The sequence below is a fragment of the Heteronotia binoei genome, chromosome 2 (genome assembly GCF_032191835.1).
Source record: "Heteronotia binoei isolate CCM8104 ecotype False Entrance Well chromosome 2, APGP_CSIRO_Hbin_v1, whole genome shotgun sequence".
Taxonomy (NCBI): domain Eukaryota; kingdom Metazoa; phylum Chordata; class Lepidosauria; order Squamata; family Gekkonidae; genus Heteronotia; species Heteronotia binoei.
The window spans coordinates 167,168,751-167,192,103 of record NC_083224.1 but is presented as its reverse complement, the minus strand read 5'-3'; positions in this window follow the sequence as shown (position 1 = coordinate 167,192,103).

Genomic DNA, 23,353 nt, shown 5'->3' with positions numbered 1-23,353 from the left:
CTCAAAGCAAGGAGGAAGGTAAGCAGAGACTTACCTTATATAGATGATCCATCAAAGCTAGGGCAGGAGAACTACTGGCATCGTGGGGAGTATTCTGATGACACAGTGATATCATTTCTAACTCAACCTGGAAATGATATCACCAAACTCTATGGTTTATGCTATAGCATTGCCCCATATGACTTACAGTCCTGCTGGATGTGACCACATTACCATCATAAGAACATAAGAACATAAGAGAAGCCATGTTAGATCAGGCCAATGGCCCATCCAGTCCAACATTCTGTGTCACACAGCGGCCAAATATATATATATATATATATATATACACACACACACACACTGTGGCTAATAGCCACTGATGGACCTCTGTCAACTCATCATCACTGTCAACTCCTCCTTTCCCCCCACCAACCAAGTGAGCAGTGGCAAGGGAGGAGGGCTGCTAGTTGGTTGGTCTCCCAACAGTCTGGGACACCTGGCAATCCTAATCCCAGTCACCCTCTTTCCAGCAGGAGAATGGCACAAAATGGCTGCCAGCTCCCTTCATGTACAGCAGAACTCGCATTTGCCTGTTTCCACTCTGTTCTGTACATGTTCCTGTGGAGGAATTTGGCAGTTCAAAGCACCTTGAAGTTAAAAGCCTCTTCCTGACAAGTTCTTATATTGAGAGGAGAAAGGATAGTTAAGGTAGGCCTTGACAGCAAGCAGGCTGTCAAGGCTGGCTGCTTTTTGTTTTCCTTCCACAGTGTGTGCTGCCTCAGGCTTAGACAGCCACAACTGCTGTGCCAATAGGGGAGAAGAGGCTCATCGTCGTCTGGAACAGTCTGTATCTCTTCAGGTGTTTTCTTTTCTTTCTTTCTTTTTTTTTTTAAAAAGCTCAACCTACAGGCTAGATCACACACATGGGCTACACTCCACTGTGGAAAGCTGAGGGGAGCTGATGACATACAGACTCCTCCTAGCCACTCCTAGCAACATTCCCAACAAGAGAGTATGACCTGAAAATAGGCAGGATTGAGTAATTTATTCTCACTCAGCATAACACCTTGCCACTAGGTGAAATAGGCATCCATCTAGGGCACTGGCATTCGGGGGGGGGGGGGCGGTGCTGAATTGGACATCTCCCACATGATTCCAAGACCTAACGCTGCTGCCCTCCTGGGCTTCCCTATAAGTTGCACAACGCAGAACTGGGCTGCACCTGTGCAACAGCGGGAAGTGTGCCCAGGGACATGAAGAGCAGTGGCAAGGAAGGGTGCTCATGGGCTGGTGGCGGTGTGGCAGATACCAGCAGGGGAGAGCCAGTCATCACCACCTCCATCACCACCTCCATCACCACCTCCACCCAAGAGAAACCTGGCTGGGAGTAGCTAGGGAAGCCTGCCCATCCACTGCACGTCTCCACAAGCTGGGCCAAACTGGGAACGTCTCATTGGGCTCTGGCTCCAAGGTGGTGAGAGTCGCAATCAAGGGCAGCAAGCAAATGGGAAGAGCTTGCACTGTTGGTGGGCCCTGCCCCAATGGCTGGCCTTGGCACAGCTTGGCAGGGAGGAGCGGAGTGGCATGCTGGGAGGAACGCTGGGAGTAGTTTGCACATTCCCCCACAGGCCCTGATCCCACCCCTTGGTGGCCCATGCACAGTACTCCAGACCATCTGGAGAGGGAGACGACTCTGCCATCTCCTTTTGCTGAGAGGGTCCCACAGCGAGCCCTCCAATCCCTGCCTCCAGCTAAGAGACGCACATAGAGATGGCTTTTGTATTCAGCCTGGCCTTTTTTCTGGCCCACCATGGGTGGTATGGAAGGAAAGGGTTCCCAAGCAATCCCATCACCTTCTACCCTGTAGCTGAATCAGGACAGTCTGTTGGAGGGTGTTGGCTGCAAAAGGAGGTGGAGTCACATCGAGGAGCTATCAGTGCATTCTTGGGTGGGGAGACAAAACAGAGGATCCATGATCACTCCGAATTGGAAAGAAGACTTTCCTGGCCCCATGCTAAGACAGCTGGCACCTGGGGACAACAGCATGAAAGAAGTAGAGCAGCACTCTCTCCTTCTGTCCTCATCCTGCCTCCTGCCAGCAGGTGGAGGCACAGCAAGGTAGTCTAGCAACTTCACCAGCAATGAGTCCTCTGCCCTTCCTCCCCTCTGCTGAGAGTGTCACCTGCCTGGTGGTGGCTCTGGGTGGGGCAATAACATCAGCTGCCGGGGAGGATCTGTTCAGGAGCACCCAGTCCTAGGCACATTACTCAGAAGTAAGCCTCCTGGGTTCAATAGCATTTAATGCCAATGGAAACAGGGCTAGGATCACAGTCTCCAGGTGAGCTTTTGTTCTGCAGAACTGCTTCAGCAAATTTGGGGTGTTTTAATTTTAAATTGTTAACAGATTTCATACCTTTATTTTTCAAAAGAGGCAAAAGAGTCAGGACTGGTATTGCTAGGCAAAGGCAGTGAATACTCATGTCATTCTGATTTGTTGGTCATATTTCTGCAGCACTGCAAATAGTTCTGTAAATTTAAAAACTGATCTATCAGTTAAGACATTTTGTACATCAAACATAGGATAGCTGTTGTCACATTTTGTTCTGCATTGTGTAACGTGTCAAAATCAGTAATGAAGGCTGAGGAACTGGTCTGTGGGAGCAGATGCTGACAGAAACCAGCAGGTACAAAATATACCTTGGAAAACTGAAAGACCTTTTTAAAATGTTTTATGTTTTAACTCCTTTGGAGATTGATGGCTGATGTGCTAAAAAAATCTGCCTTATTTAAAGAAACATCTTTTATAAGCATGCACACACATGTGACATAGCTTCCACAACTCTAGTGGTTTGTAGAGAGGAATAATTTCACCTTTGAAGTGCATGGAGTATATTTACTTCTTTTTCATATGATAGTAAGGGTGACACTTAGTCTAGCAGGTTTTTGCACTATTTGCTCCAACAGGAAAACAATGTGCAAAGTGGTAGCTCAGCTAAAATCACTGCTCATGAACTGTCAGTTTGAATTTTAGTTCCTGGAATGTTTTCTCTCACACAAAAGCTGTGCCAGAAGCTCAAGACTGCTTTTATTCTTGCCTAATGCTCATTCTGAGATTCTTTCAAGGTAGTGGTTACAGTTGTGTTTATATATTTATGTTTGTATGTTTTGTGTGTTAGTAAACTGAATTTTTTTTAAAAAAATCAAATGTTGGCTTGGTTACAACTTTTCTGAATTGGCTCATGAAGGACAGATTTTGCACACAGAGCTTAGAGGGAACCTCTGCCTGCCTCTGCATGAACTTGGAGGATATTCAGAGAGGTGGTTGAATAAAGCCTGCCCTCCCAACTTTGTTATTTCAAGGAGGTCTCCCATCTAAATATTTGCCAAAGTGGGCCTGCTCATCTTCCAAGATCTAACAAGATTAGGCTTGCCTGGGCTATCCAAATCAGGGAGCAATTTCAAGTTCTTGCCTAGGGTGCAGGATTGTCTAGGGCTGACCCTGACCCTTGCTAGTATGCACCAAACGTGTATTTTGGGTACTTCAATACTTGGGATCTAGCCTGTGTATACCAAGGTCCAAATACAAATCAACATTTAGAAAAATGAGGGTGGGGTCTCTTAAACAGAAGGGTGGTTATTTTATAAACAGAAGATGAGCAAATTAATTTACGCAATACAGTAGAGTGAAAATAAAATCGCAAAAAGAAAACATCAAGCAACAACCTTTCCCTAGGTTTGGGGGGGGGAGTTGTATTGGGAATGTTGTCAAGTCTGCAGATTCAATAACGAGTCGTTGTTGATACAAAGAAACTACTTTATTGATACTGATACTTGAGGCTAGGCCAGTATTGAAAAGACTAAAGAATAACCTGTAGATACATTGCATATAAGGGACACTTCAAAGGGATTCCTAAGAGGGGAGGATTATGCAGGGAACATTCACACATTGATGTTACCAATTCGTTCTCAGGCTTGTATGGCCTTGATTGTAGTGGGCTCCTGACTCCCTTCCGAGAGCCAGGCCTGAGAAGGCACAGATAAGACTTTCACATCTTTCCATTTCAAAGCAAGGACACTCACTACAGGAAGGAAGGGGTAGGAAAGACATGAGCTAGCAGCATTTGAATATACTTTGGTTCTACCCAGAATGCTCTTTGACTGAGCCACAGACCGACTTGACAAATGTGGGAATAATAAAATGTGTTATTTCAAAGATGAGCCAGTCTGAGAAGAACTCTTTTGTCTGGGTTCCATAGGTCAGTCACACCAGGTCAGTGTTTCCCAATATGTGACTGGTTTTTTTTGAATCACTTAGTTAAATGAGACATTAGGGCTGAATGTCAGTTGTGAATCCAATCTTTTAAAATTTATTTTTTTTATTCATTTACATCATTTATAGTATGCTTTTCTCACTTGGGCTCAAGTTGGATTACACAAAATGAGTCAATACGTTCAACAGGGTGGGGCATTCAATAAACAATGAAATGGGATTGGGGTTGAAGAACCAGTCAGCAATCTAAAAACAGAACTGAAGCAAAGCACAAGTCTTAAAATATCACAATAAATGATACTAAAATTACCTAGTAGGATCCCTGTTTCGGTAAGCAAAACACAGCAGTATAGACTGCCGTCTCTGATAATTTGCCCAAGTAATTTTGTGAATTACTTAATACAGTATAACTCTATTGCCTGTGTACATAACCCCCCTTGAATAAATCAGTTTTGCATAGTTAGTGGAAAGCCAGGAGAGTGGGAGCCTTCCTGACCTCCTCGGGTAGACCATTCTATAAGATGAGGGCCATAACGGAGAAGGCACATATATGGGCAATTGCTGGTTTTGCCTGCTTGCAGATTGGCACCCATAGAAGATCTTGCTGAGATGAATGAAACTGTCATGGCAGTGCATAAAGGGAGAGGTGGTCTTGCAAATATGAGGGGCCGAGGCCACAAAAGGGCTCTCTATGTCAGGGGTTTCCAACCACCGGGCAGTGGACTGGTACTGGTCTGTGACCTGTTAGCAACCGGGCCGTGAGTTGTATAATTATTTCATTGTATATTACAATGTAAGAAGAAGAAGATAACATTGGATTTATATCCCACCCTCCACTCCAAATCTGAGAGTCTCAGAGCAGTTTACAATCTCCTTTACCTTCCTCCCCTACAACAGACACCTTGTGAGGTAGGTGGAGCTGAGAGAGCTTCCCCCAGAAGCTGCCCTTTCAAGGACAGCTCTGCAAGAGCTATGACTAACCCAAGGCCATTCCAATAGCTGCAAGTGGAGAAGTGGGGAATCAAACCCGGTTCTCCCAGGTAAGAGTTCACACACTTAACCGCTACACCAAACAGAAATAAAGTGCACAATTGTATCATTTTATCTGCCACAAAACCAGTCCCTGGTACCAAAAAGGTTGGGGACCACTGCTCTATGTGATAGCCAATGCCTTAAACTGAACTGAAGTAGGATCCTTCATGGGCAGCCAGTGGAAGAATGGAAGTAATATGCATGCTCCATCTCCTCTGTGTGTGGGGGGTGGGAGAAGCGCTGAATATTAAAGCATGAATGTCTGTTGTGTTTCCTCCATTTAGATCCTTGCTGCTGAGATGGTGACAGGCTGTAAATAGCACCATAAGTATCTACTTGTAGCATTCAGACACTTGCCTTGAAATTTCTGCAGCTTTGTGTACAGCCCAACAAAGATGCTGCAAAACCCTTCCGCTGAATATTAATTTTGATAGCAGTCTTTTTTTTCCCCTATGGGGAAGAATATTTCTGCATGCTTGGTGATTTTGCTAGTGGCAGATGGACCTACAAAGTTGTTCCAATGACTCCTCTAAAGGATCTCACAGAAAGAGGAGGCAGATGGCAAAGCAAATTGCTTTAATTTTAATAAAAGCTTTCATTTACTCTGATTTTAGCACTGGCAAATGGCTGTGAGTCACCTAATGTGCAGATGATTAGAATCCATCTTTCCTAGGGCCAGACAACTTAGGGGGCTGGCAAGGATCTCCAGCCTTTGGCACACAGAGCTGTCGGAGCTGATCAGGGCTGATGATGAATTATGATCATCTGATGGCTCTTTTGGTGGTCTTTATGGTGGGTACCATTACTTCTGCTTCCTAATAGAAAGGATTCCACACTTAGGAGGGCAGAGGTGGCCACTCATATTGGTGGCTTCAAAGTAAACCTGAGCAAGTGGAGGTGCTCTTCTTCAAGTCTGTTCCAGCATGGGGAGGAAGAGGGGAAATCATTAGATATCTGGGTCAAGAGGGCAAGTATACTGGGGCAGGCAGAAAAGAAGGCTTCAGTCAGACATTGTGTGAGTTGGAAGATCAGCTCAGCATCTAACAAAATCTAGACAATAACCCAGGTTACAGTCTGCTGTTTTGAACTGAATTATTTCAGAAATATGCCATTCAGCCACAATAATGGCTCAGCATGCTGGGTGTTATTCCAAGAAAAGAATACATAACATGAGAATGATTGCAATTATCTGATTTATGGATTCTGCTGTTACACTGTGTCTTCCAGCTCTGCAAGCTCACATTCAGCACCCCAGGCTTTTCACTGGAAATCAATAGGGATGTCTGCAAAGGCTCTAAAGTGAAATTTTATCACACAATGTTGTATCAAATTGATTGACTAAAGATATTTACAGTAAAAGTAAAAAATCTAAGGTTCCGTGACTTGCAGGCTGGGTGGATCACTGTTTTAACTCACATTTACTGCACATCTTACCTGCATAGTAGTGGGAGGCTGTTCAGTAATTCATAAAATTCTATACCCATTAGTTACTGAAAATAAACTAGGGGAAGAGAGTCCTGCTGCACAATTTCAGAAAGATTCTAAAGGAGTATGTCATTAATATGTAATGCACGAAGCAACAACATTTACCTGCCCTCCATTTTAAGTGAGGTTGTTCCACATGCATTCTTCACATGGAGCTGGTAGGTAAGGGCTTCTCAGCAACCAAGGTCCCCTAATCTGTTCAGAACTTCTATGAGGGTATAATTTGGTTACATCACCAGGGCTTTTTTTGAGCCAGAACACACTGGAACAGCATTCTGGCTAGGTTGCCCTGAGTTCTGGCTGAGAAAGGCAGCCATGGTCTCCTGGACCAGCAGTTCACACCCTGAAAAAATTATATGTCCTCCTTACAGAGGTGTGGCTGTGAGGTCAGAGAAGCTTGCTGCTCAAGCCAAGAAGTTTCAAGGAAGCCAGGGCTTGTTGCGTGATGACGTAGCGCTGCCATTGCTGGTACTGCTGTGCTGCCGATCACTGCAACTGCACATGCTCAGAGTTCCCAGCAGCTCACTCCGTGGAGTGCAGTGCTTTGAGACTGGCTTAGAATCACAGAATCATAGCGTTGGAAGGGACCTCCAGGGTCATCTAGTCCAACCTACTGCACAATGCAGGGAACTCACAAATACCTCCCCCTAAATACCTCCCCCTAAACAAGGAGCTTAGGCTTGCTTGCCCCTTGGGACAGAGCTCTCCAGCTTACCAGAGTGACTGAGGTAAGGGCCAGGCTGGGAGAGGCTGTGTGTGTGGGTGTGTGTGTGTGTGGGGTTGTGTGGGGGGGTTGTTTTATGTGTCAGCAGCTACTGTAATATGAGGGTAATGTGTATTAGGACAATAATAACTTACATTATTAGAACAATTTCTTTTTGGAGTGTTGTAAAGGCAGGTCTAGCAGTTTTTTTATGGTTCCAACTGTATTTTTCATTATACCATTTTAAGGGTCCTGATAGGGAACAACTAAGTTATCTAAAATGGTCATAATCCCAGGCATCACATTATCCCTATACATCATAAGCACTCTCACTAATTAATGGTATAAAATTAGCTTCAAAGGTATGTTGAAATTTGTAAGTAGATCCTTAAATACTACACATGTGGTTCACCAAAAACAAAATTATTTTTTTTTTTTTGCTCTTTCACAGCATCTGGTATATCAGCCCCAATCAAACTGTTCTTTAGGGTGTTGATTTGGCATCCAGAAAGTTTGTCAATTTCCTTCTCCTATAGACCAGTTTAGATAGAAAAAAAAATGTAATGCCATGCAAACTGAAAAATTGGTTTGAGTTTTTACTTGAATTGATCCTTGCAATTTTGTTGTTAGTTTCAGCTGAAATGGCTGAACATTCGATCAAAATTGCAAAAAGGAATGCTGACATCCTTTGCTGCATTGTGAGAGATTAAAAAAAATGTGTTGTTAACATAAGAGAGCCAGTTGGATGTAGTGTTTAAATGCAGGGACTCTAATCTCCACATTCTCCACTCCTTCACATACAACTGCTGGAATGACCTTGGGTCAGCCACGAGTTCTCAGCAGTGCTATTCTCTCAAGAGCAGTTGTCTCAGAGCTCTCTCAGCCCCACCTACCTCACAGGGTGTCTTTTGTGGGGAGAGGAAGGGAAAGGAGATTGTAAGCCACTCTGAGACTCCAAGTGAAGGGCAGCGTATAAATCCAATCTCCTCCTCAGCTCTAGGTTTATAGTACACTGACTACAAAGAAGTAGTGGAAAATTCTTCAAATTTGAATCTCTTCAGAATACACCCCCTCCCACCCCAACCCCCCCCCCGGCATTCTATGTTAACTTTTTTTTTTTTTTTTTGCAACTAGTAACATTAAGGCTATCTCTGCCTTTTTGAAGCATGATAATGAATCAGAGAGAACATCCTTCTTGTAGTTGTTGTTACAAAGGAATTTTTAATTCCTATCTGACCTATCTGACCATTCTGAATGTAGTTGCCAGAAAAGGTGTTTATAGTGCAGCCCATTTCAGAGTCAGTCTGGTCTAAATCCATGGACTTAGATGACTGTGATGCAGTTCAGGACTGCACCGTTAATTGCCTAAGTATGGTCTATTACGTGTCATCTTTCAGACCAACAAATCTTTCTGACTTTTCCCCAAAATATGTGAAATTAGCATTGAGGGTACAGCATTTAGATAAGGATACTTTTTTTTATCTTCTCCAGTGAACTATAAATAGCCTTTCCAACATTCTTCCCAGTAAATAAAAGGAAGAAAAAATAATTGAAAAGAGGAAAGGGATGAAGAATAATAGAGATCTCATGAAGGATAGAAAGCAATATAACAAGCATTTTATATAAGGAATACTATGGAAATGTGGCATCAAATAATATCCTAATTATAATAATAGTTTTACAACAAACAAACAATAATCAAAATAAATAGATTGTCCTCATGTAAAATGTAATACAAAACTTAAATAGCAATCCTAAGCAAATCTGCTTGGGATCCTACTTAGTCCATCTAATGGATCTTACTTATGCAAAGCTAAGCAGATCATAAGAAGCTGCCGTGTACTGACTCAGACCCTTCATTCATCAAGGTACTTACAAGGGCAGTGAATCACCAGGGTCTCAGGAAGAGGCCTTTCATATAATCTACTATTTGATACTTTTCCTTGGAGATGCCAGGGATTGGACATGGGACCATCTTCATGCAAAGTAGATGTTCTCCCACTGAGCCACTGCCTCTCTCAGGAAAGTGCTTCTAGGATCAGGGCTTTTTTGTAGCAGAAACTCCTTTGCATATTAGGCCACACATCCCTGATGTAGCCAGTCCTTCAAGAGCTTACAGTAGGCCCTGTACTAAGAGCCCTGTAAGCTCTTGGAGGAATGACTACATCTGTGGGTGTGGCCTAATATGCAAGGCAGTTCCTGCTACAAAAAAAGCCCTGTCTAGGAGTATACTGTAACAATCCTAACTGCAGCCACTAATCAACAATAACAACAAACCAATGTATAATGGTATAAAATGGCATGTCAAAAAAGTCATACATTGGTGAACTAGGAATAAAAAATAATACCAGCTTTCAGAACAGGAAACAGTTGACAATTATAAGAGCAGAGGCATAATAATAGCAAAAATAATAAGAATAAATGGGCTAAGAATCAAGATATGTATGTTAATACAATATTTAAAGGAGATTCAACAGTAGACATGTCTTAAATAATCATGATAATAGCTGTCATCCTCAAAATCATGGCAATAATTAAGTATATTAGCACCAACCTGGATCGATAACAGAATATAAACAAAGTGGTAATGCAGTATCTGATATCATCTGATGTAGCCTTAGCAATTGACCAATACCAGTTGTCCTCAAGCATGGAAAATGTCATGCTGAAAGCCCCCATTCCCTCTTTGTGGCACACCACTGAGTATGGTAACATAATTTATAGAGCAGTCATCATGGATACCTGGTATCTCCTTTCCCTTCCATTCCCAGGAAGAGGAAGGCACCCTCTACAACAGCAGAAACAGAATTCAGGAAGGTTTATTATTCATTTATAATTAGGGCTGCCAAGCTCCTGCCAGGGGCAGGGGATCTCCCAGAGCAGGCCACCTGGGGATCCCTTTCCTCAAACAGCCCCATTATTGTGTCACATGCCCTGCATGATAGAATCACCTGGAAGTGATGTCATCTCACCGGGCATATCACATTGGGGATGCTCTAGGATTTTCAATAAAACTCTGTGGTAGGAGTTCCCTGCCTCAGTGGCAGAGGGACTTGGCAACCCTATATTATGCCTTTCTTACAAAGATTCAAGGCTACAATAAACAACAGTAAGTGTCTGGAACTTCTCCAAAAGATGCTAGGCAGGGCATTTTCTTCCACTCTCAAGAGGAGAAAGGCAGTTTGTATAGCAGCCTAGGCCTTGACCTGGATAGCCCAAACTAGCCTAACCTCATCAGATCTCAGACGGTAATCAGGGTCAGCCCTGGTCAATACTTGGAAGGGAGACCATCAACCATACCAGGGTTATGATGCGAAAGCAAGCAATGGCAAATGACCTCTGAATGTCTCTTGACTCGAAAACCCTGTGGGGTGGTCACAAGTTAGTTGTGTTTTGATGGGGGAAGGGGGGGGGAGACAGCATAAACAGAATGTCAGCAAATAGCACTGTCTGCATGCCTATTCTTCTATGAGAAGTTCAAACACTTTAATGGATGGAAACATTGCAACAGAAGAGACATTACACTTCTTACATGTGCCTTCATTACTTCCTGTGATTTTCACAAAAGAGAAAAAAAATAAAAGTATTTATAGGAACTTGATTTACTGTAGATGTAAAAATTTCCCAACAGTACTTCAAGCTAAAGTGATATCTGGAGCTGGTGATAAAACTTTAAGTAAAATGACATAATTAAAACGTTAGTGAGGGGATGAATAAAAGATATATGCACCCATCCTCGTGTATTCGACTGGATGGTGCTACAGCTGCAGTGTACCTAACAGACGTTCAGGCTGCCAAAATAAGATGCAAATTCTGTCTTGCTGCATAAATGATCGAATTAAATCTTCGAAGCAGGATTTACTAGCAAGGCATTGGAATCAATCTCTTTAAAAGGCATTTTAAGGACATAAACAAGTGTTGTAGATACCCTGGGCAAAATTAAACATAAAAATGTATTGCCTTTGAGGCAGAACAAAATAGTTTCTTGCAGTGAACAATATTGCAATGTCTCAGCATGAGCTTAAAATTCTATTTCGGTGAAGAAGCTTGTGAAACACATGCACACAAAAAAGCATGCATCCATAAGAAGCTTCTGTCCTTGATAATGGAGGAGTTGAGATTCTGGACTGAAAGTGTTGCACACATAACCAATGCTGTGCTGTTTTTTTTTGTTTGTTTGTTTTAAATAAAACCCTCAAGGAGCAATATATTTGTCCAACTGTTTAGTTTACTTTCATTTGCCCATGCTGTTCAAAAAGCAATAGGACAGGAAGAAATAAAACAAATAGAGATTGAAATACAGGCAGTTATCTCAGCTCTACATTCACTACCTCCATGTCTCAAGGCATTGATCACGGGATCAATGTTATCAATGCGCGGGCCAAAGTCACAGGAACTGAAGTCTGAGTCCTTGCAAAAGCTGAAGAAGAAATGAACTTGAGCATATGACTGAAAACCTGTTCCTGTTCAGAAATTTGAGCACCTATGTGACAAAGCACATGGGTGAATCAGATTAAAAACCAAGTCTTTTGAATATGTTAATTGCCCCCCACCATGCCTAGTATCCCACCAATCATGCATTGTGGTTGACAACTGCTGACACCCCTGTTATTGCAGTCCATGACTGAGAAACAGAACAAAGTGTATTGACCAACTGTTGGGTTACCGTATCTGACTGGAAGGCAGCATTCAGTTTGGCGAAGTACAAGTCATACAGGCTAAAACGAAATATTAAAATGTTAAATCTGTATTTTCTTAATGTTGACCATCAAATGCCCAAACAGTATTTTTTTAAAAAATGGGGGGGAAATGGAAAGACTTTCTGTTGCTTTTCCTGAACCTTTACTGGCTTTTGATACTACCAACCAAAGCATGTAGCTGGATATCCTTGTATTAGATTAGAAATACAGTAGGTGAAACTGTAATATGGTGCTGTAATTCCATCTGGAGGGTTCATTTTTTAAAAAGATGGTACTGGGAGACTACTGCTCCTCTCCATAGGCACTGAGCTTCTAGGTACCCCCATGATATTTAATATGTAAATGAAGTCACTGGTCAGAGAATTTGGAGTGAGGTGCTATCATTATGTATAAAAACATGAGAAGATATCTGCTGGATCAGACCAGTAGTCCATTTAGTCCAACATCCTGTTTCACAAGGTTGCTAGCCAGTTGCCCTGGAAGGCTACAAACAAGACAAAGAGGCCAAGGCCTGGTATTCAAAGGTTTACACATGGAGTTGCCATCCCCCCAGTCTCTGTAAGGTTTTCCCCACTTTTGCAGGCTACCCCCCCCCACCCACAAATGCTCCAAAATGTGGTACAATAACATCACCCAGAAGTGACATCATTATACTACCGATGCTGTGGTCTAATGCTCTAGCTTTTGGGCAAAACTCTGGTGAATTTGGGCTCACACCAAGACCTGTCCTCCAGCATGGACCAATCCATCCATGCAAACAATGTTCGACTCTCTATGTGCTTTCCATTTAAGTCTAGATGATAATTTTAGCTTTTGAATCAGTGTGTAAAGTCAGTGGATGACTCTGTGGGTTCTGACAGACTTAATATAGAAAAGTCACCCAGGTCTGGCCACAATTACTCATGTTTACAAATATAACGGGGAGACAGTGAACCCTTACACCAGATTGAGGCCTGTACTCACCCATGGAAAGTTCACTTTTGGAAATTCTGGTTTCATGGATTAAATGTGGCAAACGGATATCATGCTTGAAATGAAACAGTGGCTGGGACATCCATTTTAAAAATAGATGACTGTCTTAAAATTTTCATTTGTTTTGTGATCTTCAGCACCAACTTGCTGCTATGTTATTTCTGACACCCTGAATGCTGAGAAAACTTCCCTCTCCCAAACCCAGAGCAATTGTAGCATATAACTGCATGGATTTGTAATACATCTGGACAGGGGTCATTTTGCAGAAAAATAGGTGGTGGAGCTCATCCAGGGATTGTTATGCAGCCGCACATACTATTCAATGGACAAGGAGTTGGAAATCTCAGAAGGAGAAGGTGGAACTCTCAGAAAGGTTCAGAAGCTGTAGTCCTGTGAGCTCCCACTGAATCTGAGGCCTGGATCTGGACAGCATCTTAACTCCTGGTGTGCTTTCCCTTCTCATCTGCAACATAATAAGGCTCAAAGCTGTTATCCAGTCCAATAGCAACATTATTCTTTGCAACAAGCTTCATTATTGCAGCACCTGGATGATTTTTTTTAAAAAAAACTAGTCTCTAAAATGCAGCTTTTTCTGCCTTTGTTTAATGAAGGCAAGGAATGGCAGCACAGAGGACAAAACCAGCTGAATGCACGTAATCATCCCAGAATGTCCTACTGAGATATATTATATTGATGCTGTACAGCAGCCGGACTATATTTAGTTGTAATGTCTTGGAAACAGCATGGATTTGGCGTTAGGCATGTGCCTGTCTCTGTAAGAAAGCATTTTTCATTTTCTATAATTTTCTGTTTTTCACAGCAAGCTCCGGAGAATCTTGCTCATTTGCACGCATATCAACATTGTTCCATGTGTGGCTCTCTATAGGCAAGAGAACTCTCCTGTGTCTATAGCAGCTTTCCAAATTTTTTCTCCTGACTTTTATTTTTTTTTTTAATTTAACTTGGAATATATTCAATAATTCTAATGATCAGGGAGAAAAACTCAGTCTTCAGATAACATTTCAGTTTTAGGGAAAGAAATAACTATTCCACTTGGAGGAAAGATGGGTCCATTTGCTTTCCTTATTTAAACACCCACTGTGTCAATTACTAATCCTTTTGGTGCACTGCTACAGATGTCTATTCAGGGGCATTGAAACCAATGAGAGTTTCTCACTTATAGAGATGTACAAAGGTTGCCTCTTTCTTTTTGCAGACATTTCAATTTCCTGGTCATGAAGAGGTTCAACTGAACTTTTGAATATTGATCGAAAATGCAAGACCAACTGTTCCACTTAGAGGAAACCAATGGTACATCTAATTTAGTTCAGCATCTCATTTCCAACAGTGGCCAGCCAGATATCCCACAAACAAGGCCTGCTGGAAGTAGCCCTCATTAGCTCACTACTCCCCAGCATCTGACATTCAGATGTATTCTGCCCCTGAACCTGCAAGTTGCAGTCAGTTATCAGTGTAGTGTTACAGTCAGTGTGGACTAGTGTTTAGAATGTCCGATGGAAATCTGGAAGACCCTGCTATGAAGCTTCATGCTGCCATGGAAGCTCTCTGGGTTACCTTGGGCCTATCAGTTACTCTCAGTCAAACCTAATTCACAAGGTGATTGCTGTGGGGTAAAATGAAAGATGGGAGAACAGTGTTGTTTTTGGTCCCTGTTAGGGAGAAAAGAGGAGTATAAATTTCTAAGTAAATAATAGTGATAGAGCCATCCTCTGTAATTTAGCTAACCCTTTTTAATAAACATCACATCACCAAGTGAGAAGGGATAAAGGGATATGCACTTTTTCATTCTTGTTTCCTTATATTGCTACTGTAAATCAGGGGTTCCCAATGTGGGCACCATGTTTCCCACTGACATATTTTCTGGTGCCTTTCAAGTGTTTTTAGGAAGAAGATGGGGCCAGGTGGCACTTGTGCCTAGCAAGTCTTCTGATTGACTACTGGAGATTTGATTGGCTGTGAAGCTTTTTAAAAAAAAAATATACCAACTGCCACCACAACACAAGAATCTGCACTGTGTTACTGAAGTTAAGCTGGGGCAATCATTTTGTTGTTGGCTCTATCTCCTGTGTCAGCCATTTTGTAGCAGCCATTTTTTTTTTTTGCTGCATTCATCATGCCATGTCAGATGTGCCCACAGGCTCAAAAAGGGTGGGGACCCCTGCTGTAAATTGCATAATCAACCCACTTCTGTTGCCAGGGGTTAACAATTTGTTTGTTTCTGTATGTTACTTATGTAAATACTGATTTATAAAGTGGTCTTTATACACTATGACTATGCAGTTCCTCTGATAGAATTGCATTTCTGTTTGCAGAAGAGGGGTGGTAGTTTCTGCCAATTAGCCCTTCTACCGTAGATTCCAATTTTGATCCTTCTATGGTTCTTGTGGTTCTGCTGACTACTAAGGGAAGATTTCAGGTGGCTCAGGGAGCTGCAGCAGGAAGGTGAAGTGAGAAAAACCTGCTCCATGAAATCCTTGGATGGTTGTATGCATGGCGTAAAGATCAAGATGGCTGCCCAGTGAAACTGGAAAAGTCCACAAGCCCTATCATCCATTTTCAGCATGTTAATTAGTAATTAATAATAATGTTGCTTTAGATTGTAAAAATTGATAATGTAGAATGGTCCACTTAATATACAAATCATGTAGCTCTATTTCTGACCGGTTAAAATTAATAGTATTTTACTGAAATATGAACACCTGGCTGGTCTCAAAATAAATGACACCATTCTGGAGTTTTGGAATAATCATGATGATGACAAGTCTAATTAGGCCAAAATTTAGCTGACAGTGAAGAAGTGCAGCCCTGTGAGACTGTGGAGCAGTGCTAATAAAAATTAAGTAGTACAAGTCTAAAAAAAGATGAGATAACATTTCATGTTGTTGTTTTTTATTTAAAAATCAAGTTGTTGGGCAAGCATACCTCTACAAGTCTGGGTGGTTAGTTGTGTTGGTCTGAAGCAATAGAACAAGGTTAGAGTCCAATGGCACCTTTAAGACCAACAAAGTTTTATTCAAGATGTGAGCTTTCATGTGCATGCACACTTCCTCAAACAATTATGACTTTATAAACTTAGCTTGTTATTCCTGTTTGCATCTTTTAAAACATTTCATTATATTGTATGTTTGTATGCTAATTTGCTGTTCAACCTAGCTAATTAGCATACAGCAAAGGGGTGCAGCCCAGTGGTAGAGCATCGGCTTGGCATGTAGAAGGTCTCAGGTTCAGTTCCCAGAATCTCTATTAAAGGGTCAGGTAGTAGGTAATATGAAAGACCCCTACCCAGGGCTGGTACCATGGGTTCTAGTGCCCTCGGCCCTGCACCCACCCCACCCAACCCAGGAGGGGGAAAGTGGTGGGGGAGCACCTGCGCACTTTGGAAACTGACTTCCCACTATGCCACCATGCTGCTCCTACCTTCCTGGCTCTGCACAGACCTAGGAAGGAAAGAACAACACAGCAGCATAGTGAGGGGGGCACCCTGTGCCCCTGTAGGGCACGTGGCACCCTAGGTGGCTGCCTACCTGGCCTACTCCTACACCGGCCTGCTTCTATCTGAGAACTAGCTGAGCTGCTGTCAGTCAGAGTAGACAATCCTGACCTTGATAGATAAAGGGTCTGACACAGTAAATGGCAGCTTTATGTATGCAGACTTCTTACCAGGAGGAAATGCAACTGCTTACTTTGCTGCTGGAAATTAAGGATGAATGGATTTCCCATTACTTTCTTTTACTGTTCCAAAATTAGCTCCCTGCCACCTTTCACTTCTCTTTAATTCTGCCTTAACTAGGAAAATTTCAAATTTAATTCCAGGATTGGAACATGTGAAGTTTAGCATGGTTATTTGTTCTTGTCTTCTCTCCTTGGTGTAATTAATGTGGACATATTCATTGATAAAACTCGGGGTGGGGGGGTGGAATATCCAAATGCAAATTTAAAAGCCAACATTCCATATCTAGGTTAAGAGGTCTGTAGCAATCTGACAGTCTAATTGTCATGACCTCATGCAAAGAATCGTAGCATTTGTAGCTGAGTGAGTATGCTGAGAATTCTCATTTTGAGATCATCTTCCCCTACGAAAGAATCCCAGAGTTCATTGGGGAGAGAGAATTACTATTAAAGTAGTTTAAATCTATATTGTACATATGTCCTAAGGGCACCAAGGAGACATTAAAGTTTTGGAAGCCGTGAATGGAATATTGAAATTAATTGCAATAAGACATTAAATTTTAATGGAATTTATTATTTAACTGCCAAGCAATCCTGCATTATGCTGATTCCCCGAATGCCTTTTTTTTTTCTTCACTCTCTGAATCCAAAAGATTTCACTCTTGCTGTTGAAACAAACCGCAAAATGTGGTGTTCCCCCACAATAGTCTGGATCATCAGTTCATTGCTATGGGGTGAAATGGTAGAAATAATTTAATGAGAAATTAACTGCTGGTAGCAGGAGCAAGTAGCTCCACATGATTTTAAAATCCTCCCCATATGTACAGAAATGGAAGAATAGAACAGGATAAAATAGGCTTGGTCCAGACTGGCAGCTTCAGGAGCATGGGAAGCTTCTCAAATCAGGCTGGTTCAAAATTGAGCCCCTGCGTGAGTCACCCGTTTCTCGCGCAGGAGGTGCTTTGGCGCAGTCAGATGGCTGTTGCACACCATCCCCTTGGTGTGTTTTGAGTTTCTTTTTTCCATACATTTTTAGTGGTCATGCACTAATAATAATAATAATAAATTTATTCTTATATCCCGCCCTCCCCCGCTGAGGCAGGCTCAGGGTGGCTCACATGACATGGTTTACACCATGATTACAATAAAATACAATCATTACAATAAAAGACAATTAAAATAGTTAAATACATTCAAATTAAGTTAAATAAACAATTAAAATATTATCAGCCACAGATTAAAGTGCTACAGTTCAATATATGTGTAGGATGGCTAGGTGTCATTACCAGGGTTCCATCTTAAACGCAAGTTGACAGAGGGTGGTTTTGCAAGCCCTGCGAAACTGATTTAGGTCTCGCAGGGCTCGCACCTCCTCTAGTAGTTGATTCCACCATTGGGGAGCCATTGTAGAGAAGGCTTGCTCCCTCGTTGTTTTCAGTCTGGCCTCCCTTGGTCCAGGGATTCGTAGTAGATTTTAGGTATTGGATTTATATCCCGCCCTCCACTCTGAAGAGTCTCAGAGCGGCTCACAATCTCCTTTACCTTCCTCCCCCACAACAGACACCCTGTGAGGTGGGTGGGGCTGGAGAGGGCTCTCACAGCAGCTGCCCTTTCAAGAACAACCTCTTCCAGAGCTATGGCTGACCCAAGGCATGCCAGCAGGTGCAAGTGGAGGAGTGGGGAATCAAACCTGGTTCTCCCAGATAAGAGTCCACACACTTAACTACTACACCAAACTGGCTCTCAATGCTCTCTGGGGAACATATGAAAAGAGGCGATCCCTAAGGTAGGCAGGTCCTCGGCCATATAGGGCTTTAAAGGTAATAACCAGCACCTTGTAACGAACTCGGTACACAATTGGCAGCCAGTGCAGCTCCCGCAGCCTAAGCTGTATGTGTTCCCACCGTGGTAGTCCCACTAACAGCCTGGCCACTGCATTCTGCACTAGCTGTAGTTTCCGCATTCGGTACAAGGGCAGCCCCACATAGAGGGCATTACAGTAGTCCAGCCTCGAGGTGACTGTTGCATGGATCACAGTTGCCAGGTCACCACGTGCGTTCCCATGGCAGTTCCCATGTGCGTTCCCATGTTCAGACACCCAGGAAGATGGATGGTGTGCAGCAGGATTTGCTAGCACTTTGTAAGTGGTAGCTTTTTGAGTCGTCTCAGAGATGCCAGAGGATGGGTTCAGTACGGGAGCAGGATGGGATGCAGATGCGCTTGTTTGGACTTGGTTTTTTAATCCATCTGCAAGCCATCCCTGTGTTGGTTTAAAATGCTGATTTGGACAGCCATAATGTGGTTTTTTTTAATGCTATATACAAAATTAGACTTTTAAAATTTCATTTTTTTGGCATTCATTTCATTTTGCAGTCTATTACCACACACAATTTCCTGGCTATACCATATGCCCTTGAGATCCATCCCAATAAATTTCAGGCCGATAGGAGAGGGTCCCAGTTGTATCTGTGACTTAAGGAAAATGCACACCAGAAATGAAAGAACTGATGATGTATAAATCTGATGTAAGGACATTTGTCTAAGATAAAGGTGCTCTGTACCTTTAAGAACAGGTTTGGGGACTCGGATGTAGGTTCTGAACAGGCTTAAGGCCGGCTGCTTTAGATCAGATTTTGCCAACACTTGTCTGCACAGCCCTTACTGAAATTTAATAGAGAAGCAGAAAAGCATGCTGTGGTGGTGCGACACAGAATATCTTCCATCACAACAACCTGCAAAGCCCATCTCCATTTAGAAAACTTTCCTTACGAACACTTCACATTATTGGCCACTGCTGGCAGAAATGGTAAAGCACACAACACAGCCTCATTACAGAGAATGTGATCCTACATGGTGTAGCAAGGAAAGAAATAATGTAGCACAGGGATACCATCCTTGTTAGTGCAGGCAATGCCGAGATGCCATTTTCAGCAGCAGTCCCCATGTTATATGTAATATATCAATCCTCTCTTTAATAAAAAAAGCCATCAGAATGCAGCATTAGTTTAAAAATTGTTCCCCAGCAAGAGGCCATTTGCTAATCTTGATGTATGTGATGCCTGTAGGCCATTGTGCATTAAAGTTACCTGCAAAGTAATTTGGACATGATCAAAGCACAGCTAAGCATTTTTAAATCCCATCCGTTTCAATGGGAAGATTTAGCACACTGCTGATCTCACCTATAGTAATCAATGGGGCTTAAACTTTTGGATGAGGTTGTTCCCTTCATGTATAGAAAAAATGTCTCCTCCTGTCCTTGGTGTTATGAAAACTGGTACTAAGGCGGCTGCCATTGTCAAACTACAGGTGAGAAGAGGGCTTGGCCTCACGGGCCAATGTCACTCAACAGGGACAGAAGCAGGGAGGGGCTGAGCAATCTCTTCGACTCGCTCTCACGTTCACAACAAACCTGGAGCCACAAATTCCTGTGAAAAAGGACAGCATTTTGGGTGTTCATGTGCACTTGTACATGACCCTGCCAGTTCATTACCACATACGATCAGAATTCCCTGTTGAAACCGTCAGTTGCTGAGCTGTTCAAAAATCCTTCTCAGTCTGAAGAGTTCATCATATTATCTCATATCCATGTGGGCAATTGCTTTTCCATCCATGCAATAAAAATGATATAATTTAAACTAAACCCCACCAGAGCTGAAGTGTGAGGCTGCAGTCAAGGTGACGAGTGACACTTTCCCCTCCCCCTCCTCTCAGCCCTTCACTGCCACAGTGATTGCTGTCAAAGATGCTTCATCTTTCCGTCCAAAATGAAATTAGATTGTGTGATATACTTTTGGCAGATGTTTAATGTTTATTTATTTATTGGTTGAGGATTGGTTTTTCATTTCCTGCTTCAGGTGCTCTATAAAACTCGGGTGATGCTAGTAGCATTATGTCTTCAGTAAAAGCCGGAGGGGAGAGAAAGAAGAGGAAGGAGGTTTGGTTTTATACCCTGCCCTTCACTCCCTGATGGAGTCTCAGAGCAACTTACAATCCCCTTCCCTTCCTCTCCCCACAACAGACACTCTGCGAAGTAGGTGAGGCTGAGAGAGCTCTGAGAACTGTGACTGACCGAAGGTCACCCAGCTGGTTTCATGTTGAGGATTGGGGAATCAAACACAGTTCTCCAGATTAGAGTCCTCCTGTTTTAACCACTACACCAAACTTGGCTCCTGGGCTACGGCTGTGGATCTTCCACAAAGAACCCATTTTGGGTCTCTGCAGAAAGAAAAACAGCATCTAAATACTTGATTTTTTTTTTTTTAAAGATTGGTGGTGGTAGAAAGTGCCATCAACTTATAGTGACCCCCAGGGCTTTTTTTGCAGAAAAAGTCCAGCAGAAACTCATTTGCATATTAGGCCACACCCCCTGATGCCAAGCCAGCTGGAACTGTGTTCCTCTGCATTCTTGCTCAAAAAAAAAAAAAAAAAGCCTTGGCGACCCCATAGGATTTTTGAGGCAAGAGAGTGCTGTGCCATTGGCTGCATAGCAATCCTGGACCCGTGTTATGATCTCACATCCAAGTACAAACCAGGGCTGACTCTGCTTAGCTTCCAAGATCAGGCATGCTTGGACCATCCAGGTCAGAGAAAATACTACAGGATCAGTCATTTCAGAGGGTGCTGTGTTTGTCTGCAATAGGAGAGCTACGGTTGAGGCCAGCAGCAGCTTAAAGAACAACAAGATTATTGGGGTATAAGCTTTAAAGAGGCAAAGCTCCCTTTGTCAGATACCAAAGCTCCCTTTTGTCAGAAAGCTTATACCCTGAAAATCTTGTTGGTCTCTAAGATGCTACAGGCCTTAAACCTAGCTGATCTACAGGATCAATGCAACAGAAGATGCCTTCTGCGGGCTACTGTTTTCAAAAATTCTACTAATACCCCCCCCCCTTTCCCCAGTCACAGCACCACAATGAAGACTACTTCCTGAAAGGCAGAATGAAATGCATAACAGGAAATGTAACTACACTATAATGCTTACAAAAACAACCTTTGAAAATCACTCTCTGCACTAGCCTATATCAAGTACAGAGCCTATGAGATACACCAGTCTCTGTCAGCTGCTTTAGAAAATTCCCTATTCTGAAGTTTGACTCTCTGAAGCAGCCGGCACTCCGTTCTATGCTGCGCTCCCACCTTGAAGACTCTAAAGGCAACGTACCTTGCTGGTTTCTGACAATAGGACTGCACATGCACACTGAGACTCTTTGGGTGCTCTTTTGCAGAAGAAGAGGAGGAGGAGGAGGTTGAATTTGTACTGCACCATTCTCTCAGTCTTACAGCAGCTTTACAGTCTCTTTTTCCCTTTCCCACAACAGGCATCCTGTGAGGTAGGTAAGGCTGAAAGAGCTCTGACAGAAACTTGCTCTTGTGAGAACAGCTCTGAGAGTTATAACTGACCCAAGGTCACTTCAGCAGGTGCACGTGGAGGAAGTTTTTGGATCAAATGGCATTTGGATTTGGAAGCAAAGAACAGAATGGGATTTGTTTGGAAAAAGGGTTTATTAGTGGTTGAGTGCAAATAGAAGAGCAGATGAGTGCAAATAGGTGCAAATAAAAGAAAAGCAGTAAAGAGAAACAGTGAAAAAAAGAGAAAAACTATAAACACTCAAAAATCAACACTTAAAGAAACCAAACAACCCAAAAACCAAATGCTTACACAGTTTATTTATTTATTTTAAACATTTATTAGCCATTTCTTTTTTACAGACCCCAAGGCAGCTTAAAACATAAATAAAACATATAAAATATAATACATTAAAAACATAAAGGCCAAAATTTAAAATCACTCAGAAGTTAAGCAGGGTTGACTCTGGCAAGTAATTGGATGGGAGACCTTTTTGGAATACTAGAGCCATGAGGCAGGGGCAGGCTTTATTCAGCCATCTCTCTGAATATCTTTCATGCCCCCAGTAGGGGTCAGTCACTAAAGGTCACCATGACTTCCAGGTGCACCCATGCATGCACGCACATGTACATAAAATACAAAAAAACAAAATCCAGAATGCACATGTTTGGATTGTTTTCACAAGTCAGATATAAAATATTCATTCCTATTTCATGTCAGTTACATAAAGTATTTATTTTATTTTATTTAAAATATTTATATCCCACTATCTCCTCAGACTCAAGACAGCTTACAAAATAGCAAAAGCTACTAGGTAACAAAAACATCATAAGCATCCATTGATTACAGTATGATGTTGTCAAATGTTGCATACCACTGTGTGCCAGCTTCCTGTCAAAACATTTGGAATAATGAGGTGAATCCCTCTTTATCACTCACTCAATCAATTCTCATCCTTATTACAGCCTTTGTCACACATGGCTTTTGGCGGCAATGTAGGGGTCACTATCCCCAGTATAATCTTCCTATTAGGTAAACAGGACATCCTGTCCTTTTTTACCATTGCAAAAGTTAGCTGGATCCAACTGATTTACCGCTACATATCAAAGGCTGTTTACTATTTTTGACATGGTGAAAACTGTTGAATTTTTTTTTTTGCTGCAGCATGCAAGTGA